General features: G+C 40.3%; 1 long non-coding RNA gene across 1 annotated transcript in view; it reads right to left on the bottom strand.

Moving 5' to 3' along the window:
- Nucleotides 1-6,520, bottom strand: part of LOC132007763 (uncharacterized) — a 159,706-nt gene extending 153,186 nt beyond the window's left edge. Inside the window, exon 1 of the long non-coding RNA XR_009401432.1 lies at nt 6,227-6,520. This is a non-coding gene — a long non-coding RNA (uncharacterized LOC132007763). The remainder of the gene's footprint in view (nt 1-6,226) is intronic.
- Between the last annotated feature and the right edge of the window lie 21,445 nt (nt 6,521-27,965).

The following is a 27,965-nucleotide window of genomic DNA, read 5'->3' as shown; positions in this document are numbered from 1 at the left end:
TAAATACACGTCCCATGTGGCAATTGGCGGCTGTATTGGATGCTGTTCACCTTGAAGGATTATTTCTGTGGTTTTATTCTCTGAAGTATTTATTTAACTTTGAGGCACAACAATTTAGCTACAGGGTACTAAGGAGTCATACAACTAAATGTCTGTGGTTTGCTTGTAATCACACACATATTTTACACAAACACACACAGCACAGCTCACTTTCGGAGGATTCTCTCCTCTCCTAACTCCTTCTAAAGTCCTCCTTTCTTCCTCATGGCAGCACTCGGCAATTCCACGCCAAACCTAAACCTTACACGAGCGCACCTGGCACTGGGAGGCGTCACAGTTCACTGTCCGGACTATCAATGACAGACGGACTATTCACATGCCACATGCACGGTCTGTCCAGTATCTAGGAAATCTTCTCTTCCAAGTTTGATTTCCTCAGAGTGATGGTAGGTGTTCTATATGCCCAACATGTTTTGAATGCCAATGCGGACATTCTAGCAATTCCAGTTAGGGTCAGCTGGTTGCACTCGTGGGAGGAACGTCAAACATGGATAATTGAGTTTCCCAAAGAGGGGATGACCTCACTGTTTGCCCTTCACAAATACACATGCTCTCTTAGTCTGTTTAACTAAACTCCTGCCTAAATATGTCTTGTGGGAAGGAAGAGTTTATATAGAGCCGTCGAGTAGTCTCTCTCAAGGCCGCTGGCTGCGGAAGACCTCTTTGTGCCCATTATATACCTTTACTGAAACCTATCCATCTGCCACCCTCACGCTAACCAAGATAACTCAGCCTGGATTTTGAAGTGTACAACACACATGATAACTCTGCGTGCGGGGAAATAGGTCGTGGGGGTTTATATTAATGCCAATGGAGTAAATTTTATCCCTTTCAAAACCTACAATTTAATAAACTTTTTGGAGTTTCTATGACTAAAGGATTATCCGGGATATTGGGAGATGATGACACTCAGGGATTTTAAGCCTCAGTTTCTAAATCTATAAAATGGAGGTAATGATAGAATCTGCCTTTTAGAGTTGTTGGCAGAATTAAAGTGTGAAAAATAGAAAGCACTTAGTTCAGCAGCTGGCAAAAAAAAAAAAAAAGCGGTTGAAAATATTCTCTCTCATTGTCTTTGTTTTTTTTTTTTTTCTTTCTATGGTTATCATCTTCTTGTGGGAAGGCAGACACATAAATACACATAATGAAAACCACAGGGCAGCCAATGTTGGTTGTGGTGTAAATCAATACTGGGAGGGTAAAAGAACCATTCATTCTGATTAGGGTTAGATGTTTTAGTGGCGGTGGTAGCATCTGCCCAGAGATTTGAAGCATGAGAAGGGAGAGAGAGAAAAGAAGGAAAATTTGGCAAAACTACAGACAGTGGAAGTGTAGCCCATAGCTCAGGAATATGAACAGAAGGACCAGAGTATCAGGCTGTTGGATTTGGCTGGGAGAATAATCTGATTCTTAGTAAGGGCCTTGAATAAAGGACTGAGAAATTTGAGACTTTTTCAATAAATGCACAGCCATTCCTCATTTGTGAGATGGGCAATCATAATACAATGTGTGTTTTCTAGAAAGATAACACTGAAAGCATTGTAGAAAACAAAATTAAGATGGAGACCATCTGGGCCGCATCAAGACATGGCTGATATTTAAGATGGGTCTTGAAAAGTTAAACTTCTTATTTTTAAAGATTGTATTTATTTATTTGACAGAGAGAGAGAGCGAGAGACAGAGACACACAGAGAGAGAACAGCAGGGGGAACAGCAGAGGGAGAAGGAGTAGCAGGCTCCCCACTGAGCAGGGAGCCTGAAGTGGGGCTCGATCCCAGGACCCTGGGATCATGACCCAAGCCGCATGCAGATGCTTAACCGACTGAGCCACCCAGGTGCCCCTTCTTCCCGGTTTTATAAGTGAGAAAACTGACACTCAGGGATTTTAAGTGAACAGGTCATACAACAGTCTGTGATAGAGTCAAAATCAGAATCCACATATTCTAACTCTAATACCATTGGTTAAAAAATCCTTCATCCTGAGGTGCCTGGGTGACTTAGCTGCTTAAGCGACTGAGCTTTTTTTTTTTTTTTTTAGAGAGAGAGACAGAACAAAAGCTGGGGAAGGGTCAGAGAGAGAGGGAGAAGCAGACACTTTGCTGAGCAGGGAGCCTGATGTGGGGCTCAATCCCAGGACCCTGGGATCACGACCTGAGCTGAAGGCAGACACTCAATTGACTGAGCCAGCCAGAGGCCCCAAAAGGTTAAACTTGCTGAGTTGACTTTCAGGCCTCACTCACTATTAGTACAAAGACATTCTCAATAATCAGAAACTCTGTGAGTGATTTTTTTTTTCTTACCCTGTATACTCTCAAGGCTTGAAAGATTATAAAATAGATTTGGAGAGTCCTTCCAGTCCTAGTTAAAACAATAAACAAATTGAAGATCTCTCATTTTTGGTACCTAGTATAATCATAAACATGCTGCCTTAATCATAAGAAAAAAGCATGGGAAACTTAAACACTACCTATGTCCCAGCCAAGTACAATTATATCAGAATCTCTGGGTATAAAACCCACTGATTTCTCTCAGGTGCTTGATACAAATGTGGATATTCAATAACCAATGACTTATGACAATCTATACATAGTATTGCACACAGATTATAATTGGTTCAAATCTTCCCTTCCCTAAAAGCAATTGTAGATAAGTAACTTATCAAGAAAAAGCTCACAATTCCAATGTCTCTCCACATGGACTTCTTTCTCTTCCATGATGATAATGAGAGATCACCAAAAGCAAAGGAATATCAGCCTAGTGTACTGCTTCTAAAATATTCTACCAAAGTACCCATTGTGGCAAAAAAAAAAAAAACCCACAAACAAACCCCCCAAAACTTCCCTCCAAAACAAAACAAAACAAAAGCAAAAACAACAAAAAAACTACTCGCAGAGGACTAGCAGGCTTCTTATTTTTTTGAACTAAGCCTTTGGTGAATATTACATTTGCACAATATATTTACATAAACACATACATATTAAATGGTATCTGGGAGTCCTTTCATACTAAAAACATACAACATGGACATTTTTTAAAGATTTTATTTATTTATTTGACAGAGAGAGAGATCACAAGTAGGCAGAGGCAGGCAGAGATCAGGGGGAGGAAGGCTCCCTGCTGAACAGAGAGCCCGATGCGGGGCTCGATCCCAGGACCCTGGGATCATGACCTGAGCTGAAGGCAGAGGCTTTAACCCACTGAGCCACCCAGGTGCCCCACAATATGGACATTTTGTATGATCTTATAAAAGACTGGAAATCGGAGAGTTGATTAAAGAGTTGAAACAGGACAACCCTGGACACCTGGGTGGCTAATTGAGTTAAGCCTCTGCCTTCAGCTCAGGTCATGATCCCAGGGTCCTGGGATCGAGCCCCGCATCAGGCTCTCTGCTCAGCAGGGAGCCTGCTTCCCCCGCTTCTCTCTGCCTGCCTCTCTGCCTACTTGTGACCTCTGTCTGTCAAATAAATAAACAAAATCTTTGGAAAAAAAAAAAAAAGAAACAGGACAACCCATGAATGAGAGGTGTGTGTGTGTGCATATTGTTTTGTTTATTAATTCTTTGGGAATCCATTATATAGAGATGTAAATTTATTCAAAGTTTGGATATCTTACTTCTCGTAGATCACCTTTAAAGCTTACATCTTTTTTTTTTTTAAGCATAGTTGACACATGATGCTATGTTAGCTTCAGGTATACACCATAGCACCTCTATATGTTAACACATGTGTTATGTATAACACAACACCTCTATATGTTATGCTGTTCTCACCACAAAAATCTTACATTTTTATTTATTTACTGATTAGTTGCTTTTTCAAAGATGTAGTGAACAATTTCCCTACATTGTGTTTGGATCATGTATTTCTGCATGCAAGCTATTCTCAAATACAGTGGCTCAGAACAGCAATGATGTATTACTTCTCACAAATCCGTAGGTTGACAATGTGCAGTTGCCCTTGCCCTAATGAGAGACCATGGCTGGTGGCTGTGCTTGGATGGCTGGGCCTCTCTCTTCACATGGTCTTTCATGTCAGCTTCTCCAAGATGGTCCCAGGGTTCTGGGAGGGCAAAACCCAATGCACATGCATGGCCTCTACTTGAATTGCATTTGTTGATGTTCTACTGACCAAAGCAAGGCCCATGGCCAAGTCCAGAGTCCAGTTGGGAGAGGATCACCCAGGGCAAGACTTTTGGGAGGCGTGATTCATTATTTAATAATTAAGCACAATTCCTTCTCCATTTGACAAAAGTGGGAGACAACCCTGATTTAAGGAATGCTATGAAGACATTCTCTCTAAAAAAAAAATCCCTTTAAGATGTTTGCAAATGACATATCAGATAAAGGGCTAGTATCCAAAATCTATAAAGAACTTATCAAACTCAACACCCAAAGAACAAATAATTCAATCAAGAAATGGGCAGAGGACATGAACAGACATTTCTCCAAAGAAGACATCCAAATGGCCAACAGACACATGAAAAAGTGCTCAACATCACTCAGCATCAGGGAAATACAAATCAAAACCCCAGTGAGACACCACCTCACACCAGTCAGAATGGCTAAAATGAACAAGTCAGGAAATGACGGATGTTGGTGAGGATGGGGAGAAAGGGGAACCCTCTTACACTCTTGGTGGGAATGCAAGCTGGTGTAGCCACTCTGGAAAACAGCATGGAAGTCCCTCAAAAAGTTGAGAATAGAGCTACCCTATGACTCAGCAATCACACTACCGGGTATTTACCCTGAATATACAAATGTGGTGATCCAAGGGAACATACGAACTCCAATGTTTACAGCAGCAATGTCAACAATAGCCAAACTATGGAAAGAGCCTAGATTTTCATCAACAGGTGAATAGATAAAGAAGATGTGGTTTATATATACAATGGAATACTATGCAGCCATGAAAAGAAATGAAATCTTGCCATTTGCAATGACATGGATGGAACTAGAGGGTATTATACTGAATGAAATAAGTCAATCAGAGAAAGACAATTATCATATGATCTCTCTGATATGAGGAATTTGAGGCAGGCCGGAGGGGGGGGTCATGGGGGTAGGGAGGGAAAAAATGAAACAAGATGGGATTGGGAGGGAGGCAAACCATAAGAGACTCTTAATCTCACAAAACGAACTGAGGGCTCCTGGGGGGAGGGGTGGTATGGAGACGGGGGTGGGGTTATGGACGTTGGGGAGGGTATGTGCTGTGGTGAGTGTTGTGAAGTGTGTAAGCCTGATGATTCACAGACCTGTACCCCTGAAACAAATAATACATTATATGTTAATAAGAAAATATCTCCCTTTAGATACATGCACCCTGATGTTTATAGCACCATTATCAACAATAACCAAATTATGGAAAGAAACCAAATGTCCACTGACTGATAAATGGATAAAGAAGATGTGGTGTATGTATGTCTGTATGTACACACTCACACACAGGAATATTACTCAGTCATAAAAAAGAATGAAATCTTGTCATTTGCAGTAACGTGGAGCTAGAGAGTATAATGCTGAGCGAAATAAGTCAGAAAAAGACAACTATCATATTATTTCACTCCTATGTGGAATTTAAGAAACAAAACAAATGAACATGGGGGAAGAAAAAGGGAGGCAAACCAAGAAACAGACTCTTAAGTACAGAGAACAAACTGCTGGTGACCGGAGGGGAGGGGTAGGGCGTGAGACAGGTGATGGGGATTAAGCATGGCGCTTGCTGTGATGAGCGCAGGGTGTTGTGTGCAAGTGTTGAATCACTACATTGTACACCTGAAACTAATAGGACACTGCACGTTAACTAACTGGAATTTAAATAAAAACTTAAAAAAAAAAAAGCCTCCCTTTATTGTGTTACCAGAGAAACCATCATCAGAGTGTCATCGCATTTGGATTCAGGCAGGGGTTCTCTACCAGGGCTCATTTCAGAACAACTGTGGCATTTTCTCAAAAGACAGGTACCCGGCTCCCCACCACGGCAACCGGATCAAATCACTCCATGGTCGATTTTGATGTACCCACGTCCTGGTTGAGGCTGAGTGAGTTATGAATCCCGTTTTCAGTAACGACCAATTAACTCACGGGAGACCAAAGCAAAAGGGAAAGGCCAGTTCCTGTGGGGCAAGGCCAGCTCCTCGGGGTGGGGGCTGCATGGGGGAGGTGACTCACCGAGGTGACAGATGCCCCCTTCTCGGGTCCTGCAGAAGGAGGGGAGATCCCTGCTGTGGGATGTGGGAATCGTCGTCAACGCTGGTTTTGTTCTCCAGTCTCTCAGTCCAAACGGAGAGTTTCATTTTAATATTTTGTCACCAAAAAATGGAAATGACTAATCCTTAGGAAGTTAGAAATTCCTTTAGACTGTCTTTTAGGTAAGTAGCTCCAGGTGAACAAAAACTGTTACTTGCTGATGGGCTTCGGGCTCACTCTCGTTGAAGATAGCTATGATCCTAGACTGGCACATAATTTATTAATTCATTTAAAGGCTATAAAGAAGGGAGTCAAACATACTGATGAGATACTCGGTGGTGGTTAGGAAAAAGTAAGAACACAGTTAACACCAAACTTAATTATGATCTTAATTTATGCCGGTTGGTCTTTGAAAGTTGAATAAAGCAATTAATTATGAGTCTTCTTCTAGGGTTTCTCTTGTCAACCCAGACCTCTGAGGTTCTGGAGCAGCCCGTGGGTCTGCTGGTCTCCCTCGGCCAGCGGTGCATTCAGTACATACACTCGGGCCGCGCAGGGGAGAGAACTAGCTGGCTCTTCAAATCACCTTATGTCCTCTTCTGCAGCTGGCAAAGGCCAGGAGAAAAAGAGCAGGCCTTCTTGTGACTTTCCAGGTCTCAAGTTGAGAAAGTAATTTACGCAAACCACCTCCTCTTTTCTTCCAAGAAGCTGACACTGGCATGCATAATTGTTATAAACGCTGACTTCAATCACATGCCTAAGATCATCCATTAACCATTCAAACAGGCACCTGGCCCCTTTTGAAACCCGGTCTATTTTTAAAGGGCTACACCCCCTTTTTATTTTTGGACACTGCTTTTGAAACTCATTTAAAAATAACTGTTTCCAGAGGAGCAGGTAAAGGCATTGTTGAATGCACTGGGTGATGCAATTGGAGAGAGGAAAAGCCCAGGGCTTTTTACACTTGTACAACTCAGTCATCACGGAGATCACGTCGATGCCTGTTGAGCAGAAAAACAGCACTAATTTGACTCAGAAGACTGGACCTATCATTCTGGCTCTATCAGCAATTATATGTCATTTCACCATGGGAGGGGGATTTGTGTTTGTGTGGGAAAAATCAAGTGGTGGCCTCCTAGTTCATTCTGCAAGTGATTACCGGGGCTAATAGTTGACCGTTATGAGTACAGTGTAGTCGTGTTGACACTGATTTGATTCAGGGTCCTGTTTGAGGTCACCCAGCTTTTGATAACCTTCTCATCAGTGTTTGGGATCTAAATTTATTTTAAGAAAATGCTACACAGGGGCGCCTGGGTGGCTCAGTGGGTTAAGCCTCTGCCTTTGGCTCAGGTCATGGTCTTGGCGTCCTGGGATCGAGCCCCGCATCGGGCTCTCTGCTCAGCAGGGAGCCTGCTTCCCTCTCTCTGTCTGCCTGCCTCTCTGCCTACTTGTGATCTCTGTCTGTCAAATAAATAAATAAAATCTTAAAAAGGAAAAGAAAATGCTACACAAATGTTTAAAAAAATGAGATTGAGGACTGTTCTTATGTAGCAGGAATTTTGTACTCGATGCATTAGTAATTTGTGGACTTTTGTTCTTGAAACTAATCTGTGAACCTCTGTGGGATTATATATTCTCCAGAGGCTTTCTTATAAATTAACATGATTTGGACAGTTGGGAACCTACACATTGATTCATGAGCAGACCTGGTAAGTTAGCGAATTTTTTATAGCTATATTCTCTGAGGGAACTACAACCCTTTTACTATCCACCAAAGCATTCTACACGCAGGAGTTTGGAACAGACACTGAAAAGACGCCATTTGAAAACTGTTCTGAGACCGGGCACCTCAAACTTTAACATGCACAAACCACCTGGGAATCTTGTTAAAATGCAACTTCTGAGTCAGTAGGTCTGCGATGGGGCCCGAGATCGTGCATTTATAGCAAGTTCCCAGCTGAAGCCAATGCTGCTGGTCCACAGACAGCCCTCTGAGCCGCGAGGCACTGAGGAAGGGACTGAGTAAAATGTGTGTGGATTTCGTGTCAGCTGTGTGAGTTTGCCCATTACCGAGACAGATAGGCTGTACACCACTTCCAGAACACACTACCTGAGCTAACAGGAGAAGGGTCTCTTTCCAAATGGCACATCAATAGAACGGCATGTTTCAACTTTAAATATTCATGACTTGTCTTCCTCTTGTTTCTTTCAAGCATTTTGACATTTACTTAAGTAATTACTGTCAGTTTCAAATGGCGGCCCATATTTTTGTCCTTTGTAAATCCTCCTATGTTATTATTCATGCCTTTGTTCCGTTTCCACTCTTGGAAGCTGCCTTTATCGGGTTTGCCAGGTGGATTCTGTTCATATCCGGAATTAATCTCCATGGCCCATCAGAGTGTAGCCAACTTCATTTAATCAAGGGAAGAACCAGGGAGGGAGACAGTGACTGGGAGGAGAGATTGGAAACCTGATGACCACGGCCGCTTCTCCTGATCAGACAAAATGTAAAAGCCACTTTCTGCTCATGTCTTCTTAGAATCAGCAATGCCAGAATCTTAATGTGTTTTGCTAAATCCGTTGCAAAGAGTTATCTTCCAGACATACAGTTTGACATGTTAGCTTCATGCGGTCTTTGTTTCCTGAGATTATCTATATCACAAAATATTTCAGAACCGACAGATTGTCTTCCTTTCTATGAGTCCATTTGAGAACTGAGTGGTGGGAGACACTTAGAGGGAAAGGGAGGTGATATGTGCTACTAATTGTGCTAAAATCTCTAAATGTATTATTAATCCTCTAAGCCTATTTAGTGTATTTAGCACATAGCCAGTTATGCATGAATCTCATATGAATGGCTGATTTTTTTTATTAAAGGAAAAAGTCATTTTCTGATTAAGAGGCGCTTCCTCTTTTAATGAAAAGACTTTTGGTTCTGCTATACAGAAATAAATCATCAAAGCTCCCTCAGTAATGGCCGTAAATATTTTGTACTTGTGCACTTTTAAAATAAAAGTTGAAGTCATTTTAAAGTCGATCAATTAGTCTTTGCCAAGGTTAAGTACATTTGGGTATTAGCATGCTATTGCATAATACAGTGAGCTGGCAGAACAGAAAGTAATCAGCCAAGTTTAAAAATGTTCACAGATCCTTTCTTTTCTGGCGACCTTGAGGCAGGCAATTAACAAATGCTTTACATTTTAATTTTGCAGGTAAAGAAATCCAGAAGGGGTTAACTAAATCCAAGACCTGAGTGAGTCTGACGGTTAGTGGAGAAGCTACTGTTTTATGGTCCCCGCAGCAGCTGAATTTTGGGGAAAATTACAGTGGAAAAAATGACCTCTTGATCATTCTTCTTCACCACGGATGATATACATTGCTTTTGCTTCTGGCAGGCATTATGCCTCCTTCTTTTCCCCAAGAGACAAAAGAGCAAGCCTCATAGGCAGCTTTTATGTAACTCACTACTGTGGAGTCTAAGTACCACATGCAGTAAACTGTAAAGTGCCTTCCACTACATTGTCAGTGGCAGAATCTCTCTCTCTCTCTCTCTCTCTCTCTCTCTCTCTCACACACACACACACACACACACACCCTCTGCAATCAGAACTTTCCTTTGCAATCGTCAAGGTTGTGTGTGCATGACGTCCGTGAGTGTGCCGGTTTGGGAGAGAGGGTTCTCTGTGGGGTGTGCTGACGTCTTGCTCTAAAATTTCTTCAGCGTTGATGCCCCGACTCCTCCCTCTGGGACCGTGAATCCATCCTGGCACACATCTGCAGAGGCAAAAGCCGGCTCCCAATTTCGTTGACTTGGGTGCAGCCACTTTTGGCAGCCTGTGGGCCACCGGAGGTGAGGTCTGCCACCTGCGTGTTTGTGAACATCACCGAGCAGGGACAGAACACAGGGCTACGGCTCAAGCTGCCCTTGGCTGGGCTCATTTCCATGCTGCTTTGACAGTTCATCTTTTGAGTCCTCCTTTCCATGTAACCTCTCAGGTCTTGCCATGGCTGAAACTGAATATGTTTACCTTATTTAATGTGATGGATGCTATTAACAGTTGCTTCTATATGGTTCATCTTCTTTCCCCTTAACTCAGATGCCGAGGTGAGATGTTTTATTTTCATTTGCTAGTGATCTAACCCTTGAGATTTGGCACTGCCAGTTGGTCAAGTGATCAATGATCTGTAAAGCATAACAATTTACTAAGTAAGCTTGCTATTTACATGGCCTTTAATGCACTACTGCCAAGGATCGGAGGTGTGGAGCAAGGAGGTATTAGATTAGCTCTTTGCTCTGTGATGCCTCTTTGTGGTGAGCATACTATTACCGGAGAAAATCATATTGGAAAAAAAATGATCTCTTTAAAATTATTCCCTAATATTGATCCAGATGCCAGTGAATGATATCTGATATTAGGAAGAAAACTCATGGGGCGCCTGGGTGGCTCAGTCAGATAAGCATCTGACTCTTGATCTCAGCTCAGGTCTTGATCTCAGGATCCTGAGATCAAGCCCTGTGTTGGGCTTCACACTGGGCATGGAGTCTACTTTAAAAAAGAAAAAAGAAAACTCATTAATTCTATGATCTTTTCCATCAGAGACTGGGAGTTTTATAAAATGAGGCCTGACATGGGAATAATAAACCGAAATGTCTGTTCCATAAATGGAATAATGACTTGTGGTCCATAGGACACCCTTGAAGTGACACTGGTGGTGTCACTTCAAAATCAGATGATTCAAATTACAATCAAAATTGTCATTTATTTTCTTATGAACTTTCCCCCTACTTATAAGGCATGAAAATAGTGTCCTATGTTTTCTTCATTGCTCTACGTTTATATTTTTATCTACACTCCATCTAAGTTAATTTTTGTGTATGGTGTGGGGTAGTGGGCAAGATTAATTGCTTTTTCCATTTGAATATCTAAATAATCTAGGCCCATTTATTAAAAAGATCCTTTCCCCTGTTGTACCAAAGAATCAGTTTTGTCATAAGTCATGTGACTCTATATCGGTGGGTCTGTTTCTGGACTCATTCTCTTCTGTTTTTTTTTTTTTTTAATTTTTTATTAACATATAATTAGCCCCAGGGTACTACATACATAACTACATTAGCCCAGAGGTACAGGTCTATGAATCGCCAGGTTTACACATTTCACAGCACTCACCACAGTATATACTTTCCCCAGTTGGACTCTCTCCTTTGTCGCAGTGGCTCATTTGTCTCTCCTTGCACCAGGACCACATGGACTTAATTGCTTTAGCTTTATATACACCTTGATATCTAGTAACATCCTCCAGCTCTGTGCTTGAAGATTGGCATGGATCAATAAACTGGACATCTTAGAAGCAATGGCTAAAATCCTAGAAACATACAATCTTTCAAAACTGGACCAAGAAAAAATGACAAATCTGAATAGACTGATTGCAAGTAAAGAAATCGAATCAGTAATTTAAAAAAGAACTACCATTTGTCTGTACTGTCATTTGCAAATATCTTCTCCCATTCCGTGGGTTGCCCCTTTGTTTTCTTGACTGTTTCCTTTGCTGTGCAGAAGCTTTTGATTTTGATGAAGTCCCAAAAGTTTATTTTTGCTTTTGTTTCCTTTGCCTTTGGAGACATATCTTGAAAGAAGTTGCTGTGGCTGATATTGAAGAGATTACTGCCTATGTTCTCCTCTAGGATTCTGATGGATTCCTGTCTCACGTTGAGGTCTTTTATCCATTTCAAGTTTATCTTTGTGTACAGTGTAAGAGAATGGTCGAGTTTCATTCTTCTACATATAGCTGCCCAGTTTTCCCAGCACCATTTATTGAAGAGACTGCCTTTTTTTCCACCGTATATTTTTTCCTGTTTTGCCAAAGATTAATTGACCATAAAGTTGAGGGTCCATATCTGGGCTCTCTACTCTGTTCCACTGGTCTGTGTGTCTGTTTTTATGCCAGTACCATGCTGTCTTGGTGATCATAGCTTTGTAGTAAAGCTTGAAATCAGGTAACGTGATGCCCCCAGTTTTATTTTTGATTTTCAACATTTCCTTAGCAATTCGGGGTCTCTTCTGATTCCATACAAACTTTAGGATTATTTGCTCCAGCTCTTTGAAGAATACCGGTGGAATTTTGATCGGAATGGCATTAAAAATATAGATTGCTCTAGGCAGTATAGACATTTTAACAATGTTTATTCTTCTGATCCAAGAGCATGGAATGGTCTTCCATCTTTTTGTGTCTTCTTCAAATTCTTTCATGAGTGTTCTGTAGTTCCTCAAGTACAGATCCTTTACCTCTTTGGTTAGGTTTATTCCCAGGTATCTTATGATTCTTGGTGTAAATAGAGCTTATATATAAGATCTTACTAACTTAGAGTAAATGGAATAGATTCTCTAATATCCCTTTCTGTATTTTCATTGTTAGTGTATAAGAAAGCCACTGATTTCTGTACATTGACTTTGTATCCTGCCACATTACTGAATTGCTGTATGAGTTCTAGTAGTTTGGGGGGGGAGTCTTTTGGGTTTTCCATATAAAGAATCATTTTAGCAACATGGACAGGACTGGAAGAGATTATGCTGAGTGAAATAAGTCAAGCAGAGAGAGTCAATTATCATATGGTTTCACTTATTTGTGGAGCATAACAAATAGCATGGAGAACATGGGGAGTTAGAGAGGAGAAGGGAGTTGGGGGAAATTGGAAGGGGAGGTGAACCATGAGAGACTATGGACTCTGAAAAATAATCTGAGGGGTTTAAGTGGCGGGGGGGGGGGGGGGGGGGGGGGGGTTTGAGGGGGGGGGGGGGGGGGGGGGGGTGGGGGGAACCAGGTGGTGGGTATTAGAGAGGGCACAGATTGCATAGAGCACTGGGTGTGGTGCAAAAAAAATGAAAATAAATTAAAAATAAATAATAAATAAATAAATAACAACTGCCAGAAAACAAAAGTCTAAGACCAGATGGATTCCCAGGTGAATTCTACAGACATTTAAAGACAAGTTAACACCCATTCCTCTTAAACTATTCCAAATAACAGAAGAAGAAAGCTTCTAAATACATCCTATGAAGCCAGCATTACCCTGATACCAAAACCAGACAAAGACACCACAACAAACAAAAACTACAGGCCAATATCCCTGATGAACACAGATGTAAAAATTCTCAACAAAATAGTAGCAAACTGCATGCAACAATATATAAAAAGAGTAGTCACCTCAGTCAGGTGGGATTTATTCTGGGGTTGCAAGGATGGATCAATATTCACAAATCAATCAATGTCATATACCACATCAATAAGACAAAGGATAAAAATTGTAGAATTATCTCAACAGATGCAGAAAAAGCATTTGACAAGATTCAACATCCATTCATGATAAGGACTTCCAACAAAGTGGGGTTAGAGGGAACATACCTCAATATAATAAAGGCCATATGTTAAAAACCCATAGCTAACATCATCCTCAATGGTAAAGAACTGAGTGCTTTTACTCTAACGTTAGAAATAAGACAAGGATGCCTACTTTTACTACATTTATTGGAGATAGCAATGGAAATCCTAGCCACAGCAGTCAGACAAGAAAAAGAAATAAGGGGTATCCATTTTGGTAAAGAAGAAGTTAAACTGTCACTATTTGCAGACAACATGATACTATACATTGAAAATCCTAATGACACCACCAAAAACCTATCAGAAGTAATAAAATAAATTCAGTAAAGTGGCAGGATACAATATTAATACCAAAAAATCAGTAGTGTTTCTATACACTAATAGTGAAGTACCAGAAAGAGAAATAAACAATACCATTTACAACCACACCAAAAAGAATAAAATACCTAAGAAAAAACTTAACCAAGAAGATCAAAGACCTGTTCTCCAAAAACTATGAAAAACTGATGAAAGAAATAGAAGATGACACAAATGGAAGATGACTCCATGCTCATGGAGTGCAAGAATTAATATTGTTAAAATGTCCATATTACCCAAAACAATCTACAGATTCAATGCAATCAAAATGCCAAGAGCATTTCTCACAAAACTAGAATAATACTAAAATTTGCATAGAATCACAGAAGATCCCAAATAGCTAAAGCAATCCTGAGAAAGAAGAACAAAGCTAAAGGTATCACAATATCAGATTCAAATTATACTACAGAGCTATAGTAATCAAAACAGTAGGGTACTGGCAAAAAAAAAAAAAAATAGACACATAGGTGAATGGAAGAGTTTAGAGACCCCAGAAATAAACCCACACTTATGCAGTCGATTAATTTATGTCAAAGGAGGCAAAAATATACAATGGGAAAAATACATTTTTTATAAATAATGCTGAGAAAACTAGATGGCTACATGTAAAAGAAGACACTGGAACACTTTTTAACACCATACACATAAGTAAACACAAAGTGGATTAAAGACCTAAATGTGAGACCTGAAATCATAAAAATCCTAGAAGAGAACATAAACAATAATTTCTCGACGTCAACTGGGAACATTTCTCTACATATGCCTGCTGAGGTAAGGGAAAACAAAGCAAAAATAAACTATTGCGAGTATGTCAAAATAAAAAGTTTTTTTTTTTTTAATTTACTTATTTATTCATGAGAGACAGAAAGAGAGAGAGAGAGAGAGGCAGAGAGAGAAGCAGGCTTCCTGCTAGGGAAGGTTAAAGGGGGGGTCATTCTATTTTTGAATTTGATCTTAATTAATTAAAAAAACTACATATTGTAAACAAACAAACAGAAGATTGGCATGGACATTCCTTGCCTTTGCATTTCTATATAAATTTTACACCCAGTTTGTGCATTTTCACACTGATTGAGATTATGTCAAATCTATACCTCAGTTTGAAAAGAAATATCTTTACAATGTCGAGTCTTCTAATCCACAAATAGAGTAAAATATAGTATATCTAGAGTGAAAGGACTAAAGATTTAAAAGATCTGGGATAAATTCTGCTTCCTCCTAAATCAAGCATTTAGTTGAGCCAAATATGTCCTAAAGGATATATGTGAAGAAGGTGAATATTAGCTTCAGTCCCGCTTCTCCATTCTTTCTGTCTTCTTCTCTCCCTTTCCTATCACGGAAAACCCTGGAATTTCAGGAATTCTTTTGGGGTCTGGGCATTCGTCTCAATTAAAACTCCCCATTACTTCTCTCCAATCAAAAGCCACATAGCACACAGTTACATAATACAGAATAGTGGTGAACCACTCACTTAAGAAATGTTAGTTATATTGGGGAATTGTAGGCACTGTATCAGGAAGTATTTTTATTTTGTGTATTCATAACTATGATGATACAAGTGCAGGAAAACAACCAACCACAGACTCTCAGGGGCAGAGAGCACTAAGCTCACACGTTTGAAGATCAGCTGGGGGATCGCTCCTCTAGGAGGGACTGGGCTGGGGAAGCTTGGCTCTCTGGGCCTCTCCTTTTCCTCCCAGGAACAGAGAGATAAAGCAAGTTCTTCTCATGGTGATAGCAGAGGTGCAAGTGAAAAAGCCCAATCTCTAAAGTTCTTTTCAAGGCCTTGTGTCTCCTGGGGTGCCTGGGTGGCTCAGTGGGTTAAGCCGCTGCCTTTGGCTCGGGTCATGGTCTCAGGGTCCTGGGATCGAGTCCCGCGTCGGGCTCTCTGCTCAGCAGGGAGCCTGCTTCTCCCTCTCTCTCTCTGCCTGCTGCTCTGCCTACTTGTGATCTCTCTCTGTGTGTCAAATAAATAAATAAAATATTAAAAAAAAAGACTTGTGTCTCCTGAAATATAAGTCAATGGACATTAAGGAAGACGTGTGTTGTGATGAGCATTGGGCATTACACGCAACTAATGAATCATTGAACACTACAACAAAAACTAATGATGTACTATATGGTGGCTAACTGAATTTAAATTAAAAAAAAAAAAGTTTGTGCACAAACCTAGAATCCAGGGATGGGCAAGTAGATTCCATCCACAAAAAAGAAGGAAGGGTGAGTGAATAATTTTTAATAATAACTTAATATACCATAGTTAGGGAATCTTAAAAGTTCTTAAACTATCTGAGCTTGTGATCTGTGAATGTATAATCAAATTTTGTTTCAGAGAAGTAACAGAAATTAACAGGTATGTTTATATTGCTCTAAGACTTTCTTTGTTTCATAGGTAACCAGTTCACATTTCATCAGTGACATGATCTCTTAGAATGTGTGACTCTGAAATTCATTTTATTAATCCTGTCCTCTCTTAGGATACCAGTTCACTACAACTTCAGCCTAACCAAACTGGCTCCCTCTTCACTCTTCCCAGTCTCTGAGAATGGTCCATTCAAATCTGTAAGCAGAAGTCTGGGAATCATTCTTGATTATTTCCTTCTTTTGGTCACTCCTTAAATTCATCCTGTCCCCCAATGCTATGAATTATCTTTCATAAATTTCTCTCAAATAAGGCCACTTCTTTTCATAGTCCAAACCACTCTCTTTTTTCTGCTCATCTACTGTATCAGCCTCCTAACTGGTCTCTACACTCCCTTACTTGATGCTCTCTAACCCAAATTCCAGGGCTTTATGTAAGAAATTTTTCAAAAAACATAAATACAGTAATACCATTTCTCTTGCTTTCCAGCCAGATCCCACAATCCAACCCACCTACCAAATGGGTTATTGTGCCAGAAACCACCAATGGCTCCCTTAGCCATTCTTCACTTTGAATTTTAGTTAACTGTGTCCTTGAGCTGTTGCTGTCCATATGACTGAAAAGATAAAGACTGTATTTTCTGCCTCTCTTGCAGTCATATTACTAGGTACTGGCCAAAATGATGTGAGCAGACGTGATGAGTGAAATACCTGGCTTATTTGATTTGAGGGAAAGGAACATACCTTCCACACTCCTGCTCCTGGAATATAGACATGATACTGGGAGTTGGAGTGACCACTCAGATCACTCAGACCATGAAAGCCATGGTTTGGAGAACCAAACCACAGAACAATACTATGAAAGGGCCTGGGTATCCCACACTGAGCTCAGTGGGGAGTCTGTCTGTCTCCCTCTCCCTCTGCTCCTCCTCCTGCTTACTCATGCTTTCTCTCTCTCTAAAATAAATAAACATTTTTTTTAAAAAAGAAAGAAGCAACACAATTGAATCAGCATTTGTTAAATTATGTTTTTGTTCTATATAGATATTTTATGTATGCCTCAACTGAACTCTAGTTGGAAAGCTTCCTCTTTTATTCAGGTAAAAGAAATGGAAAAAATTTCAGAAAGGAAAATGTCTTAAATGTGAAGTATTATTTTGATTTAAAATAAAAATTAGTTGCCTAGTAAAATCTCAGGTTTTGCTTGACTCAGGAAAAAACTAAGTGTTTCTACACCTATTATATTAACATCTCTACAACTTCAGTTTTTTTGAGATTGCCTATTGAAACTAATTTAAAAAAGGAAAAACTTTGCCTCTGAACAGAAAATATGTTAATGTTTTAGCTGCCTTTGAGGACTTACCTAAGTAGCACTCACACATCTGTGCCTTCCCCAACTGGCCTTTGTCTTTATGTAAGTGCCCATCTTCTCTCCTGCCTCCTTTTAAGGCCACTTCCTTCCGCTTCCCTAGCCCAAAGACATCTGATTCATTCATTGGCAAAAATCAAGTCCCAGTGCCAGAAGACAGCAGGACCTAGCATTGTTACCAGCCAGTGACCTCTGAAACCCCTTAACTTTCTGTTGTCTTAAAGTGATGCCTAATCTGCTGGGCCAAAGGCAGAACTGGAGATGCTTAGTTATATATATTTCCTTTTTGTCTACTGAAAACCTTAAGATTTGGTTTAAGAATCACTTTAATGTACATTTTCAGTTAACTGATCCCTTTGTATATATCTATTTATTTATTTTAAAAAAGATTTTATTTATTTATTTGAGAGAGAGAGACAGTGAGAGAGAGCATGAGCGAGGAGAAGGTCAGAGGGAGAAGCAGACTCCCCATGGAGCTGGGAGCCCGATGTGGGACTCGATCCCAGGACTCCGGGATCACGACCCGAGCCGAAGGCAGTCGTCCAACCAACTGAGCCACCCAGGCGTCCCAACTGATTCCTTTTTAAAAAAATAATTTAATGTTTTCTACACAGCATATGGTCATTACAGAAAACACAGGCACTAGTTAAATAAAACTAATAAAATTTAAATTATTCCTAATTTCAGTAATATATACTCATTATGGAAAATATAGGCCACATAGTTATATAAAAATAATAATATTTCTAGAGAGAACCACTATGAATATTTCTCTATATACACACATATGTATACACTGTACATATACACATTTTAAAACAAAAACATAAAAGGGGGCGCCTGGGTGGCTCAGTGGGTTAAAGCCTCTGCCTTCGGCTCAGGTCATGATCTCAGGGTCCTGGGATCGAGCCCCGCATCGGGCTCTCTGTTCATTGGGGAGCCTGCTTCCTCCTTTCTCTCTGCCTGCCTCTCTGCCTACATGTGATCTCTGTCTGTCAAATAAATAAATAAAATCTTTAAAAAAAACCCATAAAAATATTATACATGTTGTTTCTTAACTTACTTTTCAATATATAATGAACATTAATATTTCCCTAATTCTTAATTGCTCTTCCACAATATTATTTTAATGACTAGATTATATTCCATTGCATGATTATATAATAATAAATTTACTCAGTACCCACTTGGTGTCTATTGAGGCTGTTTCCAATTTCTTCCCTCAGGAACATAATTTTAGCAAATACCTATATAGCCATAGATTTTTTTTAAAGCCCTGTGATTCCCCCCCTCAGGATAAATTCCTAGAAATAGATTTGCTAGATCAAAAGATATGCAAAATACAAATTAGGTCTTTCCATATACATGACCAAACTGCCTTTTCTGGATTTACTTTAATCCTTATATATTGCTTTTCATTTATAAGCAATGTGCCTCCTGAGCTTGTCCTGTCCTTTGTTCACTTCCTATGATCTCTGGAAACCCTGAGGGACATAGGATGTAAAGAGGTGTGGTTGTGCTACCTGCTGACTAAGCAAGCAGAGCTGAGTCCATGTCACTCACACGCTGGTGTCTGCCTTCCTGAGTTCCATCTCTACAGAGAGGCCCCGAAAACCACCCTTTAAGCCCTCCTTGTGGCCCTTTGGGAAATAACCAGCTGAAGTTTCAAATGTCAAGTCAGCTTCCATGTCAGCCATAGATGAAAAGGCCCCTTGTAGATGTTTCTTTTCCCAAGGCTGGTCGAAGTACGTATCAATGGCAGACTTCTTGTCTATTCCTAAGAATCAGCTTTTTTTACTGACTGTATCTCACACATGGTAACGTTCTCACGATCTGTGCTACATAGACATTGCTAAGGAAAATCACTGTGGGGGGCACATATAATGATTACTACAGATTTAAAAACAAATATGAATACATTATGATCATGGCCATCTTCTCTTTATTGTTCTAGCATAGTGCACTTCTCAGAGTAGGCAGTCAGTAAACATCTGTTAAAAATTGCATCAATGAGTGAATGAATGTTGTCTTGTAAAAGAGTTTATGTATGGTTGTAGTACTTTAGACTCTAGCCATGACTGGGGCATAGCCACATTCTTCTTGAGTCTCACCTAAATCTGCAAGAAGATATGAATAGAGCTAGAACTTTGAGTCAGAAAGAATATGACTCACTCTTATTACAAATATCACAGTTTTGTCAATTAGTTATGAATAAGATGAGTTATGAATATGAATAATTAGTTATGAACAAGATGGCCCAGTTAAGGCTGGGAAGTTCAAATAATAATGATAATAACAATAATCTTAGTTAATCCCAAAACTTTTGGTGTTTACTTAGGGGATCAGATTGGCAACAAATCTTGTATGACAGGAAATAAGACTATGCCCATTGAGGGGAATCAAAAATCTCTTTGGAACCCTGCCTGATCTCAGTCTCTCTTTCTCCCTCTCTCTCTTACACACACACACACACACACACACACACACACACACACACTTCTTTGATGCTATGCAGAATGAGAATGTTAATTGTCATTTTTAGAAAAGAATCTGTATTCATTATCTATTACTGCATAACATATTACCCCAAAATTTAGTGACTTGAAACAGTACGTATTTATTATCTCACAGTTTCTGTGGGTCAGGAATTCACATATGGCTTAACTGGGTCCACTGTCCTAGGGTGTCTCAAAAGGCCACTGTCACCTTAAGGCTTAACTTAGAAGGATTTGCCTCCTAGCTCGTTGATGGGGTTGTTGGATCCACGTTGGACTGATGGCTTCAGTTCCTCATTGCCCGTTGGTCAGAGGCCTCCCTCAATTTCTTACCAATTGGCCTCTCCACAGGGCATCTCCAAATATTATATCAGGCTTCATTATAGTGAGCACAGGAAAAGGCAAGAGAAAGAGGGCAAGAGAGAAGGAAGTCACAGTGATTTGGAAGTCTTGTTATTTCTAATTGGAGAAGTAATATCCCATCACTTTTGCTGTATTCAAGTTTTAGAACAACTTGCTATAAGGGGTCCAGGCCACACTGAAAGCGAGTGAGTACACATGGGCTTGCATACTGGGAGGTGGGGATCCTCGGGTCCATCTTAGATGTTTGCCTGCCATAGAACCCATGGGGGGGAGTGGGTCTATCCTTTTATCTACCCATCTCTTCATATCTATCTATGTATCTATGTATCTATGTATCTATGTATGTATGTATGTATGTATCTATCTATCTACTTACCTACCTACCTATCTACCTATGCATTTCTATCAAGACACCACTAGTTCAATAGCTCCTGGGCAACATCTGCAGCCTGGATTAGCTTTATAGATCTTCATCTCCTCCAAACCGACTATTCACCCCACTCTTTCCTCATCCTTTTTCCTCCATAGGCAATACCTTGTTAAGCATCAGATTGAGAATGATGTTATGGCATCATTATCAGCAGCAACAAGACCAACAGACCTTTATTGGACAACTACTCTATGTAAGGACCACCCAAGGACTGCAAGGATGTTAAGTCATCCACTCATTTTTCAAAATTTAATGAGAATTAATTGAGTGTTCTTCACCTACTCTATGCAAAGCACTTCAGAGATACAAACATGAATGTATCATTAAATGTTTGTCTAGTTAAAGTCGTTAAAACAGGTTCAGAGTCCATGTTCACGGGGTGATTTTAGACTTGTCTCATGAAAGAGGTGGTGCTGCCCAGTTTGGTCCCCCGACACAAGCCCTTCCCCCAACAGCTCTCCACTGTAATGCAGCTGGACTGTCCTCCACAGGCTGCATTAGAACCTTGAGGGTAAACCCATGCTATCAACACAGCCAGCTAGAACAGTGATTCTCAAAGTGTGGTGCTGGACCACCAGCACCAGCATCATCTGGGAACCTGTTAAAGATGCATTTTCTCAGGCCCTACCCCTGATGACAAATTAACATTTCTAAGGGTGGGGCCCAACAATCTGTGTTTTAAGAAGCTTTCAGGGGATTCAGATCGACAGCTCTTGATTGACCCAGAAGACCTCCTGCTCTTACTTTATAGTAAATAGATCCTCCCCCCGCCAGTCCTAGAGATAACTTGGATCCAAATTTTAAGGTGGGCTTAGCCCCAGAGCCCCCTAAAAATTCTGATTTGGAAACCATCCCTTCTTCCATCGCTTCTCAGCTGCCTGCTCCATCTCTATCTTTCCCCCTTCTTCCTTCTATGCACCCTATTGTATTCCTGTACAGGCACACTTGTTCTGGTCTTTAAGTCACTGCTAAATAAATTCAAGAAGATAGCCATCTCACTATGGAGATAGATGCACACAAAATCAAAGCCTGGTCAGAATGATGTCAGTCTTAGTAACGATCAAGGTGGAGATAAATGTTGGCCGAAACCAGGGGAAAGATTATTTTGTTCCAGCTGGGAGGACTGGAGAATGTGGTATAGAAGAGATAGGGCTTGATCTGAGCTTTGGAGGATGAGAAGCATTTTAATATACTGAGAAATGGGGGAATTAGTGTTTTGACATATACCTGAAGTGATGTGCAGAGTTGTGGGCTTAGGGGTAAAGCTGCAGGCACAGCCACTGGAATTACAGCTTTTCCCAACTTGTAGCATTATCTGTTTTAACCTGGATTCATTCCGATCTGTCTCAGCCTCCTTTTGTCCAGACTTTTCTCTCCTCCCTCATCTCGTAAAGGCTTTGAATTTTCTCCTTCATGGGATTAGTGCCTTATAAACAAGTTTGAGCAAGCGCATTTGTAGCTAATGGTTTGAGTTAATAGCCTGGGCAAGCCTAAATAGTCAAGATCATATGGAAGCAATTTCACTTCGGTCTTAGTCCAGTAAGTCATCATCATGGGTTTAAAGTCTGTGGGTCCGGGTGATGAGTGGAGGAGTTTGATTGGAAAGAGAGGAGAGTGGGTGGTGAAGAAAAGGTTTTCATTTCCACAAAAGGGGGGAAAGAACCCAGAGAAGATACACAAGCATTACTGATGTTGTTTTACTCGGATTTAGAGTGCCATCATGGATTACAGTGATTCTCTAGAAGGGAAGATTTTGCCCCCAAGATTTAGCAATATCTGAAGATGTTTTTGGTTGTCACAGTGGAGTGGGGGGAACTCCTGGCATCTAGTAGGTAGAGGTCAGGGATGCAGCTAAACATCCTTCAATGTAAAGGACAGCTCTCCCCACAACACGAAGAATTCTCCAATGCAAATTGTCAATAGTGCTGAGGTTGAGGAGCCCTGGATGAAAAGCACATTCAACACCAATCAGATTGGCTAAAATAAAACACAGTGACACAGTAAGGGCCGGCAAGCACGTGCACGCACTCCTGGTAGAACTGTGAAATGGGGTAGCCACTCAGGAAGCCAGTTTGGTAGTTTCTCATAAAGCCAAACCCGCAATCACCACACAACCCAGCAATTGCACTCCTGGCCATTTAATCAAGAGAAATGGAAATTTATGTTCCCACAAAAACTAGTGCAGAAATATTCAAAGCAGCTCGATTCATAATAACCCCAAACTGGGAACAACACAGATGTCCTTCAGTGAGTGAAGGGTAAACAATCCGTGCTGCACCCATAGCACGGAATATTACTTCACAGTAGAAGGAACAGACTACTGATACATAGCACGACTTGGATGAATCTCCTGAGAATTATGCTGATTGGAAAAAGCAAATCCTAAAAGGTTACATACTGTATGATTCCCTTTACATAACATTCTTAACAAGGAGAAATTACAGAAATGGAGAACAGATTAGTGGTTCCCAGGGGTTACGAACAGGGGAGTTGGGGAGTAGGTAGGGGAGTAGATGTGCTTTTAAAAAGGCAATGCAGGGCGCCTGGGTGGCTCAGTGGGTTAAAGCCTCTGCCTTCGGCTTAGGTCACGATCCCAGGGTCCTGGGAGCGAGTCCCGCCTTGGGCTCTCTGCTCAACGGGGAGCTTGCTTCTCCGTCTCTCTGCCTGCCTCTCTGCCTACCTGTGATCTCTGTCAAATAAATAAAATCTTTAATAAATAAATAAATAAATAAAAAGGCAATACAGGGGTCCCTGGGGGGCTCAGCCACTTAAGCGTCTGCCTTCGGCTCAGGTCTTGATCCCAGGGTCCTGGGATTGAGCCCTGCCTCAGGCTTCTTGCTCAGTGGGGAGCCTGCTTCTCCCTCTCCCGATGCCCCTCCCCCTGCTCATGCTCTCTCGCTCTTTCTTTAAATAAAATCTTTAAAGGCAATGCAGAGGATTCTTGTGTTGAACTGTTCAGGATCTTGGCTGTAGTGGTGGAGAGACAAACCTGTCTACGTGATGAACTCTCTTTCTCACACACACACACACACACACACACACACACACACACACAACACAGACAAGTAAAACTAGGGAAATGTAAACAAGCTGGGTGGGCTGTATCAATATCAACATCCTGATTGTGATATTGTACTACCATTTTGCAAGATGTTGTTAATGAGTGGAATCGAGTAAAACGTACCGAGACTATCTCTGTATTATTTCCTGAAAGTACATGTGAATCTATAATTATCTCAAAATAAAAAGATAAAAAAGAGCTAACTCAGATCCACATACTTGGAGAACATTAATGGTTTGTTTTGCACAGTTGTTCCATAGATTATAACTTTTCTTTTTTGTGCTCAAGTCTATTATGATTTTTGTCTTTTTTCCTCAAATTAAGTATGAGGCTTCAAGGTACAACTGTCTATTCACCCTTACTGATAATTTCTCAATGTCACTAGATCTGAAAATTATAGTGATTCCCATTCACCTAACTATTTGTTAACAAATGCCACTGTCCGTCCAAACTACATATGGTTCCCTAGGCGAAGAAACATAGCCTGTTGGCCTCAGTACAAATTCAGCCCCTGAAATAAGGCCATCCTTGGCAAACTGCAACTCATCTCCAATATACGATGATTCACGGAACTAAGATGAGGAATTTAAAACATAAGCTCATCAGAGATTATAAATATGAGTGACATTTAAAGAAAACTGAAGTTTTCAAAATAACTCTTTCATTACAAGTTTTATGTAATCAACATTATTAATTAATGTTTCTAATTAGACCTCCATTGATATTACCCATGTAAATGTTGAGTCTAACATGTTTGTTCTTCTGTTAACTTGTCACTGCTAAGAATATGTTTTTATTCCTTCTGTGAAGGACGAACAGTGATTTGCCAAACCAGTTCCATGTTGCAGTGACGCCAGTAGCTTTGCTTCTAAACCAGAGCCACTATAGTAACCTCTAGTACTAATGAGAATTCAGAGTAAGGGATCAAAGACATACAACCTGCTTTGTAAAGTGAAGGATATGGCTATTTCTGAAACTATGGAAGGTAGAAAGCAAGAGGAGGGGGTGAGGCCAGGTCTTTCAACTCTCTTCTGTTTGATTTATTTGACAAATAGAAGACAATCACAGTCTACTTCTCAGGACAAGACAGAACCATATTGGCAGCATGATTTTAAAGAAATATCGGGAAAATCACGTAGGACAATGATATTGTGTGCCTATAAAAGGTGAAAGAGAGTTTCTGTTTACTTAATGAGCAATATGGTAATTTAAGAAATTATCTGGCAAAATTTTTTGAGGATAAAACTGGAATACTTAGGGCCTCCTGGGTGGCTCTGTCAGTTGGGCGTCTGCCTTTGGCTCAGGTCATGATGCCGGAGTCCAGGGATGGAGCCCCACATTGGACTCCCTGCTCAGCGGAGAGTCTCCTTCTCCCTCTCCCTTGGCGCCTCCCCCCACTCGTGTGCTCGCGCTCTGTCAAATAAATAAATAAAATCTTTAAAAAAACTGGAATACTTAACTCTCAATAATCCACTTGCTTGGCTAAAAGTGATGTCCGTTTTCACCACTGGTTTTGATAAATGAATGTTTCTTATTGCCAGGAAGATGTTGAAAAATTGTTTAATGGTAGGAATCATTGTCCTGGTTCTGTTTTTAATGAAAATGTCTCTATTTTACTATTTAGTAAGATGTTTGCCCTTGGCCCTTGATAAATATGTTTGCTCAAGTTAAAGACAGACTTCTTGTCATCATTTACTAATAGTTTTATTCATGAATTTCTGTTTAATTTTAACACATAAACCTATTAAGGCATCATATGGCCTTTTCCTCTTTAATTATGTAAATTATTTCCTGATGTTGAATTATCCTTTTATTTCTCCTGTGTGATATATTATTCTTTAAAAATCCACTTAGTATTCAATTGCTAATATTTGCAGTATATTTATAAATGAGATTGGTCAATAGTTTTCTTATTTGAATGGCATGTCAGAGTCAGCTGAGTCTCTCAGAAATAAAATTTGGGATTTTTATATTTTCCTTACCTTTGGGATAGTTTAAATAGGATACATATTACCTTTTCCTTAAAGATACCATAGTGTGACTCCATAGAACTATATGGTCATAATGGCTTTTGTGGGGGGAAGGGAGAATTTTGACAATTTTTTAAAACTCCCTTTACGGTCCATTCAGTCTTTTTTAAACTCTATTTGGGTAAGATTTGATAATTTTTACTGTTTTTGAAAAATATCCCAATCATGTATATTTTTGAAATAGTTGGAATATAACCATAATTCTCTTGCATGATTTTGAATGTCTTAGGCAAAGCATAATTTTGAAAATTCTTCACTGTACCAGTTATTGTATAAAAAAATCTGGATTTAGAGAGACTGATATCCTATCCGAGGAATGGGAAAAATTAAGTCTGTCTCTCAAGGATCCTCTACTTTTCAATAAGGCTTGCTTTAAACGTAGTCAGAATTAGCAGTTGCCTGGATGACGTGTATAAGGGAGAACCCAAACCCTCTATGTCCCAAGTACTTCACTACTTCTTGATCACAATAACAAGGAATCCCACCAATCAATCACTTCTTTAAATTAAAACTTTGGACGTCCGAGGTGAAGTAAAAATATGCTTTATGGAAGGAATGTCTCATTCTCCATTGTACTTTGCCATAATTTTGTTCAGCCCTAACAGATCCCTGGACATCCCAGCTGGAATGTATACAGCTAGGGTTCAGATTCAAGTAGAAATGGGCTCAAGGGCTTTCCTCTGCAAAAATATATCGATGCTTATTGTTTTATTCCAGACTTTATATTCTAGTCTTCACTCCATGCCAGGCAACTGGCACCTAATTTCTGCCTCAAATTTGCTTGCCTGTTTGATTTTGAGTGTTTAATCCTGGATTGTGACCTTTAACTTAACTAAGGCATAATCCCTCAGAAGGACAAACCAGAATCCCCACATCAGATGCAGACTTGAGGGCACACAGATGTCCACTGACCACAGATGAGCAAATCAAAAAGTTAATTAACAAATAACAGCCAAATAACAGGGCCATCAACATGCATTGAACCACCAGCCTGGAAACTTAGGTATTCATTACCCTTGAAATTTGCATTGACTAAGATGCACCTTCATGGCTTCTTGGCACCCATCTACTTACTTATTATAAACTGAGAGAATGGTTAGGACTCCCTAATAGTAAACCTAATGAAACTAAGAAGTTAGTTTTCTTTACTTCTAAAAATGGAGACTGGGGATACCATTACGTAGGGTATAGAGCTAAGAGTTAGTAGTCCGAAATTCAACTCACCATGTTTAGCTCTCTCCACGCATTGTCTCCATCGGCTCAAAGATGGAGCATAATCATTATTGATCCCTTTACCTCACAAGGATTTTTTTTTCCACAGTGTAATGAGCTGCTTGTGCAAAGCCCCTTAGAGAAAGCTGCTGCTAAGATACAGCACTTCAAAATGCATGGAAAAAGAAATCGATCATGGCCTTATCAAATAAAATTAGTATACAGTCCCACACACTACCTCTTAGTATCTTGAGGAACATCACACATTTTGTTTTGTTTTGTTTTGATTAAATCAAGGAAGCGTTAAAGACTTGATTCCCTTTTCCGCATTAGTCCCAAGAAGATAGCTGCAGGGAAACCCCAGAGTGGAAATGCCCGGATAGAACAAGACCAGGGACTGATTACATTTCTGCGGTGCACGCTAATGCCCCACCCGGGATGGTTCTAGACGGGGAAAGGTGAGGGTTGCCTTTATCCCATCCACACCCCCCTAGAGCTCTGACTGATGCTGAGCTGTGCTGCCCAACGTCGGCTGTCAGTTCCTAGAGGCAAAGAAGGCTGCCTGTTAGCTTCCTTTATATCAAAGTCAAATGGACTAAAATAGCCATGTGGGCTATATTCTGCTGTTCCCTTCTAAATGCTTCAGAAAGTTTCCAGCGTTGTTTC

The sequence above is a fragment of the Mustela nigripes genome, chromosome X (assembly GCF_022355385.1).
Source record: "Mustela nigripes isolate SB6536 chromosome X, MUSNIG.SB6536, whole genome shotgun sequence".
Lineage (NCBI taxonomy): Eukaryota > Metazoa > Chordata > Mammalia > Carnivora > Mustelidae > Mustela > Mustela nigripes.
Note: the sequence above shows the minus strand (reverse complement) of the source record. Positions and strands in the feature narration are given on the sequence as shown.